Source organism: Oryctolagus cuniculus, chromosome 7 (genome assembly GCF_051225735.1).
Source record: "Oryctolagus cuniculus isolate XC-2025 breed Fujian yellow rabbit chromosome 7, ASM5122573v1, whole genome shotgun sequence".
Taxonomy (NCBI): Eukaryota; Metazoa; Chordata; class Mammalia; order Lagomorpha; family Leporidae; genus Oryctolagus; species Oryctolagus cuniculus.
This window is the reverse complement of record NC_142873.1, coordinates 5,784,431-5,806,386: the sequence shown is the minus strand read 5'-3', so window position 1 is coordinate 5,806,386 and position 21,956 is coordinate 5,784,431. Positions and strand designations below refer to the sequence as shown.

The window sequence follows — 21,956 nt, the reverse complement described above, 5'->3', positions numbered from 1 at the left end:
TTACTTTTGTAAATTTTATAAACATAAATGATCATGTAAATACATCGCCCTGGGTCTTGGAAGGGGAATATGTGAGATACTCTCAAACTGAAGCTTCATTCAAGGTAAATCCCTCCTGGTAAGCTCATGCTTAATGCTGAGACATTAATATCATCTTTAGAATCACAGGGAATAAAAGAATGCCTGATGTAACCTTATCTTTATAACATTTTTCTAGATATCTGAACAACAGACTGACAATAATGACAAGCTGCTTAATGATTATTGTATAGAATGCACTACACCAAGCCATATCACTTGGATATTTATTTTAATTATTACAATAGCCTCATGAAGTAAGGGCTATAATAAATCTTTTCAGACACTGAAACTGAGACACATCATGTTTAATTGCCAAAAATTACGTAGTTGGTAGGTGTCAATTTTGAGCAGTAGGTGTTACTTTATTTTTAGTTATTACATATTTTCCCATAACTTGAAGAGAATTTTTTGTTTCCAGTTTATAGCTATGAAATAAAATCTATGTTTATATTTATTAATAGCTAATGTTCTAAGTTTATACTAACAAATACATCAACTGAAAACAAAATATATTTTTCCTACATACATAAATTTAAATAAATCACTGGGATAAATGTTAGAATTATTATAACTAATAAAGGAGTTCATTAAAGTGAATATACTCAACACAAATATGTTTTTAAGGCTTAGTTTAAAGCCCAGTAATAAATGGTGAAAAAATATAATAAGCACATGTAGACTTAGAGTAGCAATAAAAATATAATGTACTTAGGAATAGTGCATAAATTATACACAAAGCTTTCATAAAGAGAATGTTAAATATTTAATCATGAATATAAAAACCTACATATGAATGAGCTTACATAATAATTTCTTATATGTCAAGTGTGAATACTAAAAAGCTGTCAATCCTGGCCAAATGACTATAGGAGTTTCAATCTTACCTAATAAAGCCTCAAAGTTGTCATCTATTTTTGAAAGCTCTAAAAGGTAACACTACAGGGTTTGAGATATCAAAGATAGCATGTGATGGGTCAAAAACCTAAATATAAGATCTAAACCCATAAAACTCTTAGAAGAAATAATAGAATGAAAGCTTCATGACATTAGAATTGGCAATAATTTCTCAAATATGACACTAAAAATGCAGTCAACCAAGTAAAAATAGATACATTGACTACATAAAAAAAATCTTACATTAAAGGATTTAACCATCAGAGTGAAAAGAGTAACTTGAAAAGTGGGACAAAATATTTGCAAATTGTACATCTAGCAAAGACCTAATGTACAAAAATTTCACATACTGAACAACAGCAAAAAATAAAAAACTCAATGGAAAAATGGATAAAGACTAGAATAGATACTCCTTCAAAAAGAAAAAAAGACACACAAATGACTAATAAGCATATTAGAAGCTCAACATCACAAATAACTAAGAAAAGCAGATCAAATCTATATCATACACAACTTCACACCCATTAAGAAGTCCACTATTCAAAAGATCGAAGTCGGCGAACTCAAAAGGCTTCCATAGCCTTGGCAACTCATGACTAGAGCCTAGGGAGATTACTGATGCCATAAACAAGAGTGTCAAATTGTTAAGTCAACAACAGGAGTCACTGTGTACTTACTTCTCATGTAGGATCTGTCCTTAGTGTGTTGTCCAATGTGAAGTAATTGTTATAACTAGTACTGAAACAGTATTTTACACTTTGTGTTTCTGTGTGGGTGCAAACTGATGAAATCTTTACTTAATATATACTGAATTAATCTTCTGTATATAAAGATAATTGAAAATGAATCTTGATGTGAATGGAATGGGAGAGGGAGCGGGAGATGGGAGGGGTGTGAGTGGGAGGGAAATTATGGGGCAGGGGAAGCCATTGTAATCCATTAACTGTATTTTGAAAATTTATATTTACTAAATAAAAAATAAATAAAAAAGTTAAAAAACTTTTGAACATAAAAAAAGAAGTCCACTATTCAAAATAAATAAATAAATAAACTGGAAAATAGCATTAATGAGGTTGTAGAAAAATTAGAATCCTCATGCATTTTAGGTAACAATGCAAGATGTACAAGAACTAGAAAATAATATAATAGTTGCTCAAAAAAATTGAGAACAGGAAATGATCGTACAATCCAACAATTCCACTTCTGGGTATGATGGAAAAAAATAGAAAGCAGGTACCCAAAGAAATATTTGCAGCACTCATTTTCATAGCAGCATTAGTCACAATAACCAAGAAGTCAAAGAAATCTGAATGTAGGCCAATAAAAGAATGAATAAACAAAATATGGCATATATATAAAATGGAATATTATTCAGAATTAAAAAGGAAAGACAACTTTAAAAATAAATAAATAAAGTGTTTTGAAACCTTGGGGAAAAAAATGCATTCTGTATAGCATAGATTCATTTTGAAAACATTATGCTAAGTGAAATAAGCAGTCCAAAAAAAAGACAAATGCTTTTATCTAGGATAGTCAAATTCACACACTAAGAAAGTAGAATGAAGGTTGATAGCAATTTGGAGGTAAGAAAAGGGAATGGGGAGTTGTTGTTTATTGAGTAAAAGTTTTAGTTTTACAAGATGGAATTCCAGGAATTGACTGCCCAACAGTGTAAATACACTTAGCATTACTGAACTGTACACTCAAAGATGGTTAAGATGATAAATTGTGTTATCTATATTTTGGCACAATTAAATTTTTTAAAGATACGAAAGAAAGTCCAATGTATCAAAGATCCCTTATAATAGATTAAAGACTTAATTATAAGACCTAAAAAAATAAAACTCTTAGAAGAAACCATAGAGATAAATCTTCAAAGCCTTGGATTTGGCAATGGTTTTGCAGATACGACACCAAAGGCACATTCAATAAAAGACAAAATAAACAAATTAGAGTTTATCACAATTTAAAACAGTGCACCAAAGGAAATGATAGTATGAGAGCAAAAAAAAAAAAAAACTCACAGAATGGAGAAAATATTTGCAAATCATCTGATCAGTGTCTAATATCCAGAATATATAAAGAACTTTTACAATTCAACAAAAAAGGACAGACAATTCAATTTTTGAACATGGGCATAAGATTTGAATAGATATTTCTCCTGATGAGACACTCAAATGTCAAATAACCAACTGAAAGATGTTCAATACCATTGGCCACTGAGGAAGTTAAAACTAAATTGACAAATAGATACCCTATATATCCATCAATTGACACTGCAATGTTCATTCTTTTACAATGTCAAAATTTCTCTTTCAGTTTAAAATAAATAATTTATCTTTTCTCTGCTCTACCTACTAAAATGCAATCTCTGTATTTAATGCATAGCTTGTATGTCATGAAGCTGTGGAGGGGAGGGTGGGGTTGATTCCCACCCTCAAACTGGGGAGAACCCACATCAAACGGGGAGAACCACTTTGGAATGATAGCTGCAGAATAAATTTACCAAGTAGATAGACGGCCAGATACAGTACTCAACTTCTAGGGGATTCAAGAGTTCCTATGCACTCTGTGTAAAGATACAGAGGGCATCTGATTGATGAGGTAGCCACTGGGTCACTATAGAAATGCAGAGCAGCCAGCGTTCAATAGGCTAACCCTTCGCCTGCGGCGCCAGCACCCCGGGTTCTAGTCCCGGTCGGGGTGCAGGATTCTGTCCCGGTTGCCCCTCTTCCAGGCCAGCTCTCTGCTGTGGCCAGGGAGTGCAGTGGAGGATGGCCCAAGTGCTTGGGCCCTGCACCCCTTGGGAGACCAGGAGAAGCACCTGGCTCCTGCCTTCAGATCAGCGCGGTGCGCTGGCCGCGGCGGCCATTGGAGGGTGAACCAACGGCAAAAGGAAGACCTTTCTCTCTGTCTCTCTCTCTCACTGTCCACTCTGCCTGTCAAAAAAAAAAAAAAAAATGCAGAGCAGAGCTGGGCCTGAGAACCTCTGCATACATGGCCACAGACAGAGCATCAGCAAAGGCTGAGGAAAAGGCTTACTCACATGGAAGTTGGTCAGACTTCCACCAGTAAACCTCAGACTGTGTGGACCAGGAGATTCTCCAGAAGTGAGCTCCATGGTAGAGGCAACAGAAGCCAGAGTATGACACAAGGATCTCAGACCTACATACGCTTTCTCTTTCCCCATTGCCAAACAGTGCACAAGTTTTTGGCTCAACTATATTCAAGTGCTATCTTGGGGAGGAAAAGGAAAAAGAAATTCAGAAAGACTTGGCAAGTTTATGTTAAATTTTCCATCATATGGTGCGAGTTTATGAAAGTGCTCAGGTCACTGATAGAAAACAAATGATAGATAAAACTTGAATGATGATGGTATGGTTTGAATATGGCTTGTGTACCCTATAGATTCATGTCTTGGGAGCTAGGTCTCCAGGGTGGCATTATGGAGAGGTGGTGGAAACTTTAAGAGATGGGGTTTAGTAAGCGATGGTGTTTAGTGGGAGGTCCTTTGGTCATTGTGGCTATGCACTTGCAAGGTCAAAACTCTTCCTGAACATTTTGAGTTTTTGTGAGAGAGCTGTTGCAGAAGGAGAAAGCCTGGTCCCACCCAGCTGCCTCCCAGCCTCCTGGTTCACTCTGTAATCCCTCTCCTGCATACACTACTGCTTCAGGCATCTGTCACCCAACACCTACCAGTGGCCCTTCAGAGCCACCGCCTGTGCCTTGCCATGGACACTTTCAGCCTCCACAACTGTCAGCTACACAGATTATCTTTCTCTTCATAAGTAGCCTGTGTCAAATATTTTGCTATGGTGATAAAAAGCTGACTAAAATATAAAAATTCAAAAATTTCCATACCATTTCCTATTTTTCAAATCTATTAAAATATTTGCAAAGTATTTGCTTATAATTTCTTTTATTTTTCCCCACAGAAATTATTATTCATGGTTCATTCTGAGTTTTGTGTATTTACATTTCTACCCTTCTGTGAGAAGTTAAATTAATGGCTTTTCTATTTAGTAAAACATTTTCTCAAAGAACAAGTTTTGGGTTGTATATTTATTCTATTTTTCTACTTATTAATTAGTAATTGTATCTCTATTGGTTCTTTTTGTTTATCTTAGAGTTATTTAATTGCTCATTTCCCAACATCTGAGTTCACTAATAATTTATTTTATTTACCAAATGCTAATTAAAGTACTTAAAGGCATGCATTTTCTCCTGAGTACAACTTTTTCATATGGAGGCTATGAAGAAAAAACTACTGCATTCCCACTTGAACTTTATTAATATATATTTCAAAATAGAGTAGGCTATTACTGTAAAGAATAAGAACTGTTTTGTAATATAACTAGAGAACGTGGCATGTATTTTTTGATATTTTAAATTCATTATTTCCCTTGTTACTTGATACATGAACAAAATTTATAAACATTTTATGAGGATAAAGAAATGGTGCGGGTTCAGTGCTGTGGCGCAGTGAGTTAATGCCCTGGCCTGAAACGCCGTCATCCCATATTCCACTTCCAATCCAGCTCTCTGCTATGCCCTGGGAAAGCAGTAGAAGATGGCCCAGGTGCTTGGGACCCTGCACCCACGTGGGAGACTCGGAAGAAGCTCCTGGCTCCTGGCTTCGCATCAGTGCAGTTCCGGCCATTGCGGCCAATTGGGGAGTGAACCTTTGGATGGAAGACCTCTCTCTCTCTCTCTGCCTCTCCTCTCTCTGTGTAACTCAGATTTTCAAATAAATAAATGAATACTTTAAAAAAAGAAAGAAAGAAGGAAACAGTACTATCAGCTTACTATGTGTAGGACAGAAGATATTTATATACATTAAAGCAATCTTATTCCCTTAATTTTTTTCCTTATTATGTCTTTGCATATGTTTTCCTACTCTGTCACTCAAGGATTAAGAGAAGGTAAATGACATTTCCCATTTCACTATACTTTTGTGCATTTTCTCTGTGTTCCTGAAAACAATCTTTTGACACATGCATTTCAGTTACATCTTAATTTGAATATCCTTAGTTATTGTGATTTTTTGCCTTGAATTCAATTTTTGTCTGGAATTATCATTGCAAGACTTTTTTTCATAAAATTTTTTAAACACTTATTATTTAAATTTCTCAGAGTTGCCTCTTAAACATATAGCTCCAGTAAATGGCATATTGGTGGGTTTATACTTTTTAAAGTGTATTTTACTATATTAAAGGAATTTAACATTTTAAGTTATGCATATGTATTTTGTGGATATATAAAGAATGTATCTTAATTCTGTGTTATTTTATAATTTTTGCTTTTTATATCTCCTGAATATTTTCTTTGATTTCTAACTTATATCATGTGGTCCTTATTTACATTATTTTCTCCTCTTTCTATCCTCTCCTAAAAGACCTTTGAAGTTAAAATCTATTTTTGTAAGAGTATCAATTATTAAGTCAACAATGGGAGTCACTTTGCACTTACTCCCCAAGTACGATCTCTGTCCTTAATGTGTTCTACTATGCGAATTAACAGTAAAACTAGTACTCAAACAGTACTTTATAATTTATGTATTGTGTGAGTGCAAACTGTTAAAATCTTTACTTAGTATATACTAAGTTGATCTTCTGTATATAAAGAGAATTGAAAATGAATCTTGATGAAGAATGGGATGGGAGAGGAAGTGGGAGATGGGATAGTTGTGGGTGAGAGGAAGGTTATGAGGGGAAAAGCCGCTATAATCCAAAAGCTGTACTTTCGAAATTTATATTCATTAAATAAAAGTAGAAAGCAAGAAAGCAGGAAGGAAGGAAGGAAGGAAGGAGAGAGAGAGAGAGAGAGAAAGAAAAATCTATTTTTGGCTTTTAATAATTATCATCATAAAATTTTAAATAAATCCTTAAACATATGTAATTCTCAATCAATCACTTTTGGAAAGAAATCTAGAAACAATCAATAAAGTGAAGAGGCAACCAACAGAATGGGAGAAAATGTTTGCAAACTATACATCTAATAAAGGATTAATATCCAGAATATATAAAGAACTCAAGAAACTCAACAAAAACCAAGCAAACAACCCAGTGAAGAAATAGGCAAAGGATATGAACAGGTATTTTTCAAAGGAAAAAAATACAAATGGCCAAAAGATACATGAAAAAATGTTAAAGATCATTAGCCATCAAGAAAATGCAAAAAAATAATAATAATCACAATGAAGCATCAGCTCACCCCAGTTAGGATGGTTACCATCCAAAAATCACTAAATAACAAATGCTGGTGAGGATGTGAAGAAAAAGGTACCCTGATGCATTGTTGGTGGGAATGTTAACTGGCACAATCATCATGGAAGACAGTATGGAGATTCATCACTACTGATAATATATCTAAGGAAATGAAAACAGCATATGAAGGAGTTACCTGCACTGCCATGTCTACAGACGCTCAATCCACAATGGCTAAGCTATGGAAACAACCTACATGTCCATCTATTGATGACTACATAAAGAAAATGTGGTATATATACAGATGGAATATTATCAGCCACCAAAAAGAACCACATCCAGACATTTGCAACAAAGTGGATGCAACTGGAGACCATTAAGCTAAGTGAAATAAGCCAGACCCAAAAGAAAAAATGCCATACGTTTTCCATTTTTGATAGTTAATACATATAAATATGCTACTATAGTTTTAATCATCTGTGATTATTTTAAAATTTACCATATATGAGTAGAATGCACATATTTTCATTAGATAACTGCTTATAGCCCTTGCCTATATTTCTGTTGAACTATGGACTTTTTATTTTTTTACTTGTTGAACTCTTCATTTAGTGGAGCATTAAGCCTATGCTTATAATGTAAATTAAAAATGTTTTATCTCAGGGCTGGTGCTTTGGCACAGCGGGTTAATGCCCTGGCCTGAAGCGCTAACATCCCATATGAGTGCCAGTTTGGGACCCGGCTGCTCCACTTCCAATTCAGCTCTCTGCTATGGCCTGCACTAACATGGGAGACCAGGAAGAAGCTCCTAGCTCCTGGCTTCAGATCGCAGCTCCAGCCATTGTGGCTAATTGGGGAGTGAAGCATTGGATGGAAGACTTCTCTGTCTTTCTCTCTCTCTGCCTCTCCTCTCTCTGTGTGTAACTCTGACTTTCAAATAAATAAATAAATCTTTAAAAAAAAATTTATCTGAAAATTTGAAAATGAAACAAAGAAAGAGGAAGGGAGGGAAGGAGGATGGGAAATACAATTAGAATTATATCTATGAAGTATACTGAACCAGTTCTCATATTAATATCACATTAATATGAGAATTGTGTCATAGTAATTATCATGCATTTGCTGTAACCCTGAGATTTTAATGTATTAATAAATCCCTTCAAAAATAAATTAAAAGCCTCAAAAAACAGGAAAGAATCTCTCATCAGCGAGAAATTCAGCCCCACTTACTTAAAGCCTCTTTCTTGGCCCAAGCCAATGTATGCACAGTGTCAAAGGACTACAGAAGTTTCTCTTCCCTATACCTGAACCAACAGCCACAAGGTTCTAGTGTGGCAACAGCTCTTGAAAGCTGAAAGAGCTACAAAGCAGACTCTCTGGGAAGCTGAATGACAATAAGGAAGATTTAAAACAAAGACCTAGAAGAATTTGGAGCTTCTACCACCCACAGCTACAGAAAGTATTAAACACAGCCCAATTCCTAGCTCTCCTTAACTCATCTTTTGTTACAGTTGTATCAGCTATAACTCTTAGATGAGTAAGCAAATTTAGCCCTCTTTACATGAAATAGACAATTTAAAATAACTAATATACTTAAGTAGACAACACACAAGAATAGATGAGTATGTTAGCTGAGTGACAAAAACTGGAAGAACCAACAGGAAATGCTAGATAGGAAAAAGCACTAGAGCAGAACTGAAGAATGTTTTTGATGGGCTCAATCATTTATATATAAATTATTTTTAAATTAATTTATTTATTCGTTTACAATTATTTAAAAGGTAAAGATACAGAGGTAGATAAAGAGAGATCTTCTGCTTGCTGATTTACTCCCCAATTGCCTGAAACAGCCAGAGTTGGGCGAGCAAAAATAAGAGCCCAGAACCCAATCTGGGCCTTCCATATGGGTGGCAGTGATTCAAGCACTTGTGCCATCACCTGCTGCCTCCCAGCGTGTGGATTAGCAGGAAGCTGGGACTGGAAACAGGACTGGGACTCAAAATCAGGTACTCTGATGTGGAATGCAGGCACACCAAATGGCCTCTTAGTTTTCTTTTTTTAAAAAAAGATTTATTCACATTTTTATTTATTTGTTTGAAAGGGAGAGAGAGAAAGAGAATCTTTCATCCACTCGTTCATTCCCTAAATGGCCACAATAGCTGGAGCCTAGCTATGACAAAGCCAGGAGCCTAGACCTCTATCTGGGTCTCCAACATGGGAGGCAACGCCCAAGTACAGACCATATTCAGCCGCTTTCCCAAGCAAATTAGCAGGGAGTGGATGGGAAGCAGAGCAACTGGGACTCCAACCAGCACTCTGATATGGAATGCTGGCATGGCAGGCAGTATATTAACCACTCACCAAATGCCCTCCCCTGGACGTAAACTCTCTGGCCTATCTTCTCTGATATTAGATCTTAAGACTCTCAATCCCAGGGAGTATTATCCTATACCTGGAAAGGGAGAACACTACACAATGAGAAAGCAATCAGTGAACTTGAGAATAGGTCAATACAAATTTCCCAAGCTCAAATGCAAATAGAATAATGAATGAAAAAAAGAATAAAAGAACATACAAAGTGTGAGATAATTTCAATAAGTACAAAATATGTGTACAGAAGTTCTTCAACTTATGATTGGGCTGTATCCCAATAACCCCATTGTACACTGAAACGATAGTGATTGCAAATGCACCCAAGCTATCAAAGACTTAGCTAAGCACTGCAGCGCATGAGCTATTCACCTCGTGATCACGTGGCTGACTGGGATCTGCAGCTCTCGGCCAGTGCTCAGGATCATGAGAACATCGAACTGCATATGCGGAGCCCGGAAAAGATCAAAATTCCAGGTCTAAAGTATGGTTTCTACTGAAGTATGCTTCTGCACCAACAGAACGTTAAAAAATTATAAATTGAATCATCCTAAGTCAAAGACCATTTATAACTGGAATAACAAAGGGAAAGAGAGAAAAATAAAGCAAAAGAAATTTTTGAAGTTATAATGGCCAAGAATGTTCCAAAATTATTGACAAACATTAAAGCACAGATTCAGAAAGCTCAGAGAACACCAAGCAGGATAAGTAGCAAAACACTTATACCTAGGCATACCATATTCAAACTGCAGTAAACCAAATACAGTATATGATTCCAGCGATATGACAGCATGGAAAAGGCATACTACAGAAACACTAAAAAAAAAAAAAAGAGCAGTGTTTGCCAGGGATTTAGATGTGGGGAGGAGGGCCAAATGGGTGAAGCACAAGGGATTACTTTTAGGGCAGTGAAACTATTTTGTGTAATAAAATTAGGAGTCTGTGACACTAAGCATTTGTCAAAACTCAGAACTTTACAACACAAAGAGTGAACTTCAATGTATTCAAACGCAGGACACACAGTGACGAAATGTGACAAAACAATCTAATGTTTTAAGTATATGAAACAACTTACTAAAGGGTTGGAGGAAAAGGTGCTGACCTAATTTGCTTTTGGAATGAGTGGAGTCTGTAACATTAAAGTCAAATCATCTGTTCATGGTCACCATACTGTGGTTGATCATGCTGTTTCTCAGTGGGGTTCAATTTCATGCTAGTAAACATAGACACTGGAATTAAAATAAATGAATGGTTTAGAGAAGGGTGAGCATGCTTTCTCACTATTGAAATTGGAATTTACAGATAAACAAGGGGAGGAGGTTCAAAAGATAATGGATTAGAGTTGAAGACATCATTATGATCTCATGTCTATTTAACATAAACAAACATGATTACACATAGAAATAGTCATCTGTACATACTATTCAGTATTAGTATTCACACATACAGTTCCTGGACCTGAGGAGACCCAGAATCAGTGACACTCCAGTCCCTACAAGCACATCAGGCATTCAGATCTGGGCTCCTAACACCATGCTCTGATAAAAAGAATCAGAAATTGTTAGTGAAACAGCTGATTCTAGTATTAGGACAGGAAATGTTCAAGATGAGCCTGGAGCATCCTTCAGCACCAGAAACTAAGAAGCTCTAACAACCACAAAATCATGAATGATGGGAAGATGTCAAAGGCTTGCATATGCTCCTGAAGGAGTTCCCAATGGCCAAGGTGGAACCGTTTGATCAACAAAATAAAGGACTGGATTATAACCAAAAGTGTGAAATAAATATTCATAAATAATAATAATTCGTAATAATATGAATATTATGAATAATAATTCATAATATAAATAAATGACTGAATAAGTATGTTCACAGGGAAGAAAGGACAGTCTCCCATACAGAAGAATCATAAATATTATAGGCAGATACTTTTCCTTCATGGGGATGGAGCATAACTCTCCATTCCCTAGGTATGGGCTATGCATAATAACTTCTTTCCAAGGAATACAGTGTGGAAAGAGGAGTGAAGGGAGGGGGAGCTTACAGAGGAGAAAGCTGATTAACACTACCTCTACCAGGTGACCAGGGATATCAACAGCGAGGTCATGTTGCTAGTAAGTAATGTTGATAGGGTGCAATGAAGATGACATTTAACTGCTCTAGTCTTGTTCCCTTCTGCTACTCACTAGTTTAATCTCTGTGCTGTAGTTCCTCTTCTGTGAAAAGATCTTGATAGCCCTTTCACATAGGATTATTCTTCTGGTGAGGAGAGAGTGAGTTACTGTATGTAAATAATTTAAAATAATGCCCAGCATAGTAATGGCTATGTGATTGCTAGTTATGATTAATGGTCTTTATCTATAATATTGCATTTTTAATAAATGATTTTGAAATAATTTTAGGTTTACAAAAACATTGCAAAAATAGTAGAGTTCCTAAACACCCTTCACTTACTTTCCACTAATGATAATAACTTATATTAGCATGCTACATTTGTCAAAACTAAGATTAACATTGGTACATTACAATTAAATAAACTTACAAACTTTGCATTTCACCAGTTTTGTTTTCAGGATCCAATCTAGGATGCCATGTTGCATTTACTCCATTATATTTTATAAAATAACACAGTCATGTATTATTCTACCCATGGCAGAGAAACCAATGCCAGACTGTCAAGGACAGGATAAAAGTGTACTGAATATATGAGGCAATTATACTCAGACACTGAATAGCCATCAGCACAAGACTGAGTGTTGAGAAAGTAGCAATAGCAAAGTGAGCCTCACTATGACTACAGACTTTGTCAGGGGACATTTCTCTTCCATCCAGGAGAGAAGGAGAAGCCAGGTGGAACACAAGCTGAAGTGACAGAGATAAGAGAGATACATCTGAAGCAGCCAGAATTTGTGGAGCAAGGACCTGGAAAGAGAAGGCCCAGGTATCTGGTTAGGCTTATCAGGCAGCCAGGGCCATGGGTTGGCCTACCCAAGCACAGGACAAGATTACTTAAAGCATAGCAGGGTTTGCCTGACACAGAGCCAAGAGCTAAAGTGTGATCATATGTTGAAGTCTCAGGGGCCAGCGCTATGGAGTAGCTGGTAAAGCTGCCACCTGCACTGCCAGCATCCCATATGGGTAATGGTTCAAGTCCTGGCTGCTCCACTTCCGATCCAGCTCTCTGATATGGCCTGGGAAATGAGTACAAGACGTTCAAGTCCTTGGGCCCCTGAACCTGTGTGGGAGACCCAGAAGAAGCTCCTGGCTCCTGGCTTTGGATCAGCGCAGCTCCGGCCATTGTGGCCAACTGAGGAGTGAACCAGTGGAAGGAAGATCTCTCTCTCTCTCTCTCTGCCTCTCCTTCTCTCTGTGTAACTCTGACTTTCAAGTAAATAAATATTAAAAAAAAATATGGTGAAGTTTCAGACTAGCTGGAGTTTAAAAAGAGCTCTCTGGTCATCTTCAGTATACACTTGGGACTTCAGAAAGACCATGTTCCAGAGTACGTTTCACTTCCTAGCTCAAAACTTCATACAAAATCTTCATTTAAGTATTTGAGGGCAGAAAGAGGAAGCAAGGGAAGGAGGAGGGGAAGGAAGAGAGGGGAGATGGAAAGAGAGAGAAACTCGCATCTATCGGTTGACTCCCCAAAAGCCCACAACAACCAGGGCTCAACCAAAATCAAAGCTGGTAGCCAAAGTTCAACCCAGGTAGGTGGGTGGCAGGAACCCACTACCTGAGCCATCACCTCTGCCTCCTAGGGTGCACATTAGCAGGAAGCTGGAATTGGGAGCAGGAGCTGAGAATCAAACCCAGGTACTGTGATGTAGGAAACTGGCGTCCTAACCAGCACCTTAGCCATTATGTCAAATACCTGCTCTTAAGCTTTGAACCGACAAGATCAAAGTATCCAACATTAGTCCAACTGACTGCCAGAACAAAATTCAACATTCTTGAGAGGAAAATATTCATAATCCAGGCCCCCCACATTATATCATCTATAGTATCCACATATTGTAATATATATGCATATATTCACGCATATTTAAGTTAATAAAATATATATAGCACACAGGGCAGGAGTAGTAAAGGGAACTATGCTGTCACATGGGTCATGCACTTTACTTAAGGTGTTAAACAATATTAGCTCTGAGAAAATGGTGGTTGGTATACATATTGCAATCCTGATACCATCCTGGGAAGCAGCAGGTGACAGCTCAATTTCTCTCTCTCTCTCTCTCTCTCTCTCTCTCTCTTCCCCTCCCTCCCTCCCTCCCTCTCTCTCTTTCACATAAAATGAAAATAAATTTTAAAATGTTTATATAGTACAAATAAGTATAGCTAAACCCACATACTGATTATACTACAATCTAAAGTAATGCTGTATTAGCCAGAACAAGTCAGGAAAGGATAAAGAGAAAAATAAAACAATAGATTGGGAAAACTGAAAGAAAGTAAAAAAAAAAATGATGAATCTAAACAGCCATATCTGCAATTACATTAAGTGTTAAAAAACAGTCTATCTTCTGCTGCCATAACAAAATACCTGAGGGATCCTTTACATAGAAAAGGGGTTTAGTAAGTTCCCACTTTGGAGTCAGCCTCATGGGCTCATCCTCTAGCGGCAGAAGTGCATGCAACAAGGAGATTCAGGGAGATTCAGTGACCAGTTTTACTCTTTTGTGACAATCTACTGTTGAAGAAAGCAATTGGGTTCCTGTGAGAACTACATTCATCCTGTTCATCCTGCTCACAGAACCACTTTAATCTCTTCATAGGCTTGTATTGTGATGATCTAATCACCTTCCACTAGGGCCCAACTCTTAAAGGTTCCACCTTCTTTTTTTTTTTTTTTTTTTAATTTGACAGATAGAGTTAGACAGTGAGAGAGAGAGACAGAGAGAAAGGTCTTCCTTCCATTGGTTCACTCCCCAAATGGCCACTGCGGCGAGACCTACGCCGATCTGAAGCCAGAAGCCAGGTGCTTCCTCCTAGTCTCCCATGCGGGTGCAGGAGCCCAAGAACTTGGGCCATCCTCCACTGCCTTCCCGGGCCACAGCAGAGAGCTGGACTGGAAGAGGAGCAACCGGGACTAGGACCCAGTGCCCATATGGGATGCTGGCGCCGCAGGCAGAGGATTAACAGAGTGAGCCATGGCATCGGCATCCACCTTCTTTTAACATAACCACACAGAAGACCAAATAGGAACAGTTAGTGAGCACACTCAAACCATATACAAACCATGGAAACAGATTAGAAATAAAGGGAAGGAAAAAATATACCTTGTCAATGCTATGCATAAGAAAATTGAAACTTATTAATAATAGATTAAATGAATCTTAAGAAGAATAAACATGAAGGTACAGACATTTTATTGGGATAATCAGATCAATCCAAGAAGAAGCTATAGCATTATAATGGAAGTGGTTAATAATTTTGCTTAAAAATAAATGAAGCCAGGGGCCAGCACTGTCGTACAGAGGGTTAATGCCTTGGCCCGAAACGCCGGCATCCCATAGGGGCGCAGGTTCGAGACCCGGCTGTTCCACTTCCAATCCAGCTGTCTGTTATAGAAAGCAGTACAAGATGGCCCAAATCCTTGGGCCCCTGCACCCACGTGGGAGACCCAGAAGAAGCTCCTGGCTCCTGGCTTCAGATCAGCGCAGCTCCGGCCATTGCAGCCAACTGGGGAGTGAACCAGCGAGTTGAAGACCTTTCTCTCTCTCTCTCTGCCTCTCCTCTCTCTGTGTAACTCTTTCAAATAAATAAATAAATCTTCAAAATAAATAAATAAATGAAGCCAAAGCTGACTGAACTGCAGGGACAGGTAGAGAAATCTATAATCAGAAGTGAAAACATCAATTTTCCCCTTAATAAATAGAGTAAAATAAAAGGATATAGAAAATCCAAAAATTTTGCTAACCATCTTAACCTAACTGGCTTTTATGGAATAATTTGTCCAAAACCTGCAGATTTTACATTCTTCCCAAAGGCACATACAGCATTTGTCCAAGATAGCCGTATTCTAGGACATAAAACAATATTTAATCTATTGAAAGAGTTCCAGGCCGGCGCCACAGCTCACTAGGCTAATCCTCCACCTTGCGGCGCCAGCACACCGGGTTCTAGTCCCAGTCGGGGCACCAGATTCTGTCCCGGTTGCCCCTCTTCCAGGCCAGCTCTCTGCTGTGGCCCCGGAGTGCAGTGGAGGATGGCCCAAGTGCTTGGGCCCTGCACCCCATGGGAGACCAGGATAAGTACCTGGCTCCTGCCATTGGATCAGCGCTGTGCACCGGCCGCAGCGCGCTGGCCACGGCAGCCATTGGAGGGTGAACCAACGGCAAAGGAAGACCTTTCTCTCTGTCTCTCTCTCTCTCACTGTCCACTCTGCCTGTGAAAAAATTTAAAAAAATAAAAAAATTTAAAAAAAAGAAAGAGTTCCAAATTTTAGAATATGTCCACTAACCATAAAAATTTAAATCAGATATCAATAAAATTATTTAGAAAAACCTCAAATATTTTAAATTTAAGCAAGGTTATAAATAACTAATAAAATAAGAAATCATACACATAGCTAATAAATATCTGAAACTAAGTAATTACAAAAATATATAAAATGCACTGGACAGAAAGTTTATCAATTTATCTGTAAATTTGTTAATTGATTTTCTGCCAGTTCAAATAAACTAGTCTTTGCAGTAAATTTTTTTATTTCATACTATACTTTTCAACTTCAGAATTTCCATTTGATTTTTCTCTAAAATTCCTCTGTTACTCTTGTATGCAATTTAACATGATCATCACATCTTCCTTTACTCCTTTAATCATACTTTCCTCTAGTTATGTGAATGTATTTATTATGGTTATTTTCAAGTCTTTCTGTGTTAACTCTGACATCTAGTTGCTTTCATGAAAATTTCTATTGTATGTATGTGTCATACTCTTTCTTTGTAAGTCTTATAATTTTTCTTGGGAAATGGACATTTTTAGATAATATATTGTAGCAAGTCATGCAGCATACTCATCTTTTATGGGGCATATTACTTGTTATTTGCTTAATGGTTGGTTGGATTATTTTAGTAAAATCTGTGCTCCATTTCCAAATGCCTGTAGAGTGCAAGACCTCGGGTGCTACTCCTGAGGGTAATGCAGCTTTGAATGTGGCCACATTCACAGTGAATGACAGTTGCTGTCTTCATCTCTTTCCCTGATGACACACAGCTGTTAAATTCAACTAATTGCTGGCTAATTACTATGTTGTTTTCAACGGCATTTTGTAACATAAATTGCTGCACTGACTAATTCCATCAAATTTGACTCCTCTAAAGGTATAGTCATTAAGGTCAGTGTTTGAAAATTTTCCTGATCCCAGGAATATTCATCCCGGCTGTTTCATTTCACAGTTCTCTTTTAGTAGCCACCAGTCTACAATCCAATCTGTAACTGTATTAAATCCTTAAATCTTCCCCACCCTCCAATTTCCACAGCTTCCACTTTTCAAGCATTTAGTCTTGAACTTGCACACAATTTGCTACCAGTGAAATCAGTTTCTTTGGGAAGATATTGGGAGCTTTCTGTTTTCTGGCCTGTTTGTCTTCCCAGGCAAAACTTCTGAGCCAGGGTTTCTGGAGTTGAGGACAATGGCAAGCTTCTCTCCGAATGACATCTCACTGCAATCTGAGTGCCTGATGAAGCAGGAGCAAGCAGCAGCCTCAGGTCTTCTCAAGTGCTGTGGGCACCCATATTCTTAGCATGTTTTGACCAACATCATGGATTGTTTCCAACTCACCTAATAGCCCCTACTTCCTATCACTCATTTAAATAATTAATATGCCATTAACAAAACAGTATCACAGACACCCGCATACACATGACTTTGATGTTCATTCTCTTTTCTTCCTACTACAATCAAGAATCCACATTTATAAATGTTTTCCTTCTTAACAACCATTGGGGAACATTGGCCTTCCAACGAGCTTTGTTTTGGAAAGTATGCAATAATCATGTCCTACTCACATGCAAGCCTTTTTTGTCTTCTAAATTGAGAGATCACCCTATTTCCTGGATTTATTATGCTTATCCATTCCTAGAAGAAAAGACCTTTCTAAGGTGTATTTCAATAAAAGCAATTTAACTTTTGTTGTAGATTCGCTATTCACTGAAGGATCTCTTTAGGGTAAGATGATCTGTGAACTTTTAAAACTGAAGTAACAATGTGGCTACTGAAGGATGAAGCATTCTGTGTACAAATATCAATGGAAAGGTTATGAATTAACATAGGAGAATTCAGCTACAGGGATAGCGAATAGACAATTATCCTGACACTCATACTACTCAACATGGTGGTTCAAAGCTCAATCTGGAGTTTGTTAGGACAAGAATGGGTCTATGAAGTGTGAGATTCACACAGGGAGCTCCCCTTTTGCCTTCCCTGCAAACATATGGCTATGAAAAAGTGCATAAAATATAAGGTTTGTTGAGCTTAAAAATCAGATAATCATTTTCCTGACTCAGACATAGATCTACCTATCTGCAGATCTGGGCTCTGGAGTCAGAAGCCACAGAGATTATGCCTGTGTAACTCCTGGAGAGCTTGTAGAGTAGTATTCCATAGTGGTAAGGCACCAAAGTCTGGCTCACCATGTAGACGAGGTCCACTGCCTATAAAGTTAGATTTAAAAGAGTTCTGGCCCACATCCAGAAAATATGGCTCACATCTTGTAGCAGCCTGGATTAGGAGAAATGAGGTGAGCCATTGTCATCATGGCAGGACTTGGGTCCTTACCCACTGGTTAACATAAAACACTTTTCAAATTGGGGAATGTGGGGAGACTGGATAAAGGTTACAATAAGTTTCCAAACATAGGGAGGTAAGCATGGGGAGAAGAAAAGCAAGACAAACAAAAGCAGAGAAATCTATTCCCAAAAGGGACTTAGAAGGACATGTTTAGAGATGATGTTTATGTTCACAATCATGATTGTGGCAACGGTTTCACAGGTACATTAATGTGTCAAAATTAATTAAGATACATGTTAGCTTTTTTTTTTCTCCTGAGGGAGCCAAAGTTGAGAGAAGTATGGCTTTCTCTTTTCTCTGCCATGGTATATGCCTGTCTACTCCTGAAGAGAAGAGTAATCTGGCAAAAACATCGCTTTATCTTCTGTGCCAAAGGTTCCCATTCTGTGGGATAAGTGAACTTTTTTCACACCAGCTTGCATAAAAACACCAGGCAGCCCCATGCTGTCAGTGAATTAGCAGGTCACCGACCACTGCTGGGTCTTGGAGTACTGGCAGAGCTGTGGCTCAAGTTCTCATCGTCTGAGGCAGTGGAACTCATTGATCCGTCCAGGGTGCTTTTGGAAATCTGTGCCAAAGAGGTTGCATATTTGTAACAACCAAAGCTTGGTGCCATTGGCATTATGGCATTTACACAATCCAAGAGTGACAAGCCATCTGCTCTGCCCTGGCTGTATCAGCCTTGCCAGCACTGGTAATGTCTAAAGGCAATGTATTGAGGAAGTTCCTTAACATCATACTGGTGGTTGAAGATAAAGTTGAAGGTTACAAAAAGATCAAGGAGGCTGTTTTGCTGCTTCAGACTCTTAAGGCCTGGCATGACATCAAAAATGTCTATGCCTCTCAGAGAGCTGGCAAGGGCACAAGAAGAAGCCAGCAAGGAATCCAGCACAAGGGCGGGGGATATCCAGACTTCGAGCCATTGAAGGCCTGTAAACCAATCATTTGGCTTGGCCCTGCCAAAACAATGACAGGTAGGCCTATAAATTCAGTAAGACTATAGCAGATTAATTTTTAAGGTGAAAATTATGGCCTGCGAATGATGTTATAGATATCCAAATGGTCCTCGGCAGAGAAAGGTCCCCACCCCTAGAGGGCCTTCAGCAACATCCTTGGAATTATTCTGCTCAATTTGAAAGCTTGCTCCTGGGGGGTACGTGGGATGTTCCTGAACTTGGACTGAAAGTCTTTCGGGAAGTTAGGTGAATTATATAGCACTTGGCATAAAGCTGCTTCTCTCAAAAGTACCTACAACCTTCCCATGTACAAGATGCTCAATACAGATCTTAGTGAATCTTGAAAAACGCAGAGATTTAAAGAGCTCTCCAAGCACCACACCAAAAAGATTGATTGCAGAGTACTGAATAAGAATCCACTGAGTTTGGTTTGGTGGCTTTGTAAAACCAGGAGCCTCTTAATGATTATTAGTTTCTTTAGGTCATTAAAATACATAAAACCATATCAAAGGCCATTTCCCCCTCACAGTGCTCCTCTTCCATTTCCATATTTAGGTTTAAATGTGTGAACTTGAGCTGCCATTATTAATTTCCCTGTAAAGTGATTCTACATGTGCACACACTTGTCTTTCCCCTGCCACCTGGAATGTTCTTAAGATGCCAGCAGTGCATTTCTGTCTGCATTCACAGATGCAACCGGAAACTTTTAAGCCAAACTACGATATGCAGCGCTATGGGGCTTTTTTTTTTTTTTTTTTTTTTTTTTTTTTTGGTCCAAATACAGTGAGATTTCCTCTATTCACAAGAGCTGCCACATTTCGGTATCTAGTAATAGAGCTGCTTAAAGGAAAAATTCTAGCTTGATTGTAATGTCAATAAAGGAAAGATGTTGCATCTTATGTGATTTTAAACCATAAATAGATGAAGGGCTCTGATAGGCTACTAGGAGTTGGCTTGGAAACAGTCCTTGGTCTCACAGGTTACCATTGTCTAGGGATGTCTGAGCTGTTTTCAGATTTAGGACTAGCACAGTGTTGTCTTGTCTTTGGTTGCAGTCTCATTTGGCTCTGTTTCTTGCACCACCAGAGTGTTCATTATCACTTTAAAGTGTATTGCTACAACGGTGGATGCTACAACAGCGTGATGCAAGACAGTGCAGATTAACAGTAGAGGAGAAATCGTGCCCTTAGTGTTAACAATGTGCCTTTTGTTCTGAATGCCATGTTGTAGGGCATGCATTTTTTGGCCTCTTTAACTCTTTGAATACTAGGCAGTAAGGATGGGACCCACCTCTGCAAAGATACATCTGTCTTAAATATCTAGTTCCAGGCCTTAATAGAAACCATAAGGCATGAATCATCATCAGGCACTGAAAAAGATAACCATCGGTTAGTTACACAGGGAATTCCTATGTTTTAAGGGGTTAAAGATGGTCTTTGTTGTATCTTAACATCAAACTGATTTTTTAAATGATATTTTTTTTTGTTATGCTAACACTAGACAAAAATCAACTGTATTTGTAAAAATTTACCTCAAATGATTTAATTTTATAGTCTGATTAATCCCAGGGCATTTGGTATGAACCAAAGTGCATTCCTTTTCTATGTGCCTGGCTCTAGTAAGGGTGGCCAGGGATTTTTACAATTTGGGTGCAAGGCACTTAAGCCACTTTTAAACTTAATGGGTGGTTTGGAGTCACATTAAATGACTCCATTGGAATGTTAGGAAACACTTTAGGCATCAGTAGCATTGGGCCATATTGGAATCTTAAAATAAAAGTGTGAATTATTTTAAAGAGAGCATTCATTTTTGTAATTTTTTTCATCAAGAATATTTCTGGTAAGCAGAAGACTTTTTAAAAACCTGATTTGGTTGGTAAAGGTTTTAATATTGACAACATAATGCTGTGGTAGCATCTAAAAAAAAGTATTCGTGAACTCTTTGTTTCTTAGGGGCTTGTACATCTCTCTGCTATGGACATATATAAAATTCATTGTAATTATACTCAGCTCAACTGCTACAGTTATGTCTAGGCAGGGGCTTGGGTTTTTATCGAGCAACAACTTAGACATGTGACTGTAATATGCTGCAACTGTGTGTACTGAAAACATGTGAAAATGGTCGAATGTGGACTGTGTACATATGTATGTAAACATTTCTGTGAGATGCTGCTTTCGCCACTTAACATGGAATATGTTCTAGTGGATTTCAATCCTAGTGGCCAGTTCTATGATACTGTATGTATTGTACAGCTGATGACAGGAGTAAGACTGTTTAGTGAATATTTGTTAAAATTTATTGTTGTGGCCAGAGATAATTTCAGAATAAAATTTTAATGTCCTACCTTAAAAAAAAAAAAAAAGAATCCACTGAGTAACATTCCAGCCATGTTGAAGCTAAACCCATAAGCAGACTACGAGCTGGAACACCATTCCTTGCCAGTCCAGGAATCATAAACTCTGGGTGGAGAGGCGGCAGCAGCATTAGCAGCCAAATCAGACCAGAAGGGGTTTGCAGGCAAGAAGCCTGTGGTAGTGAAGAAAAGAAAGAAGGCTGCTGGTGTCAGGAAGCAGAAGTCTTCGGTGGGGAAAAAGGCTGCAGCTTCCAAGAAGCCAGTTGCTTGCAAAGAAGCCAGCAGAGAAGAAAACTGCC

The 21,956-nt window shown here is 38.0% G+C and overlaps 1 long non-coding RNA gene and 1 pseudogene across 2 annotated transcripts in view; one reads left to right on the top strand and one right to left on the bottom strand.

Moving 5' to 3' along the window:
* Positions 1–21,956, bottom strand: part of LOC149125272 (uncharacterized) — a 76,660-nt gene that overhangs the window by 27,000 nt on the left and 27,704 nt on the right. The window lies entirely within an intron of this gene.
* Positions 18,658–19,698, top strand: LOC100356818 (large ribosomal subunit protein uL4 pseudogene; annotated as a pseudogene).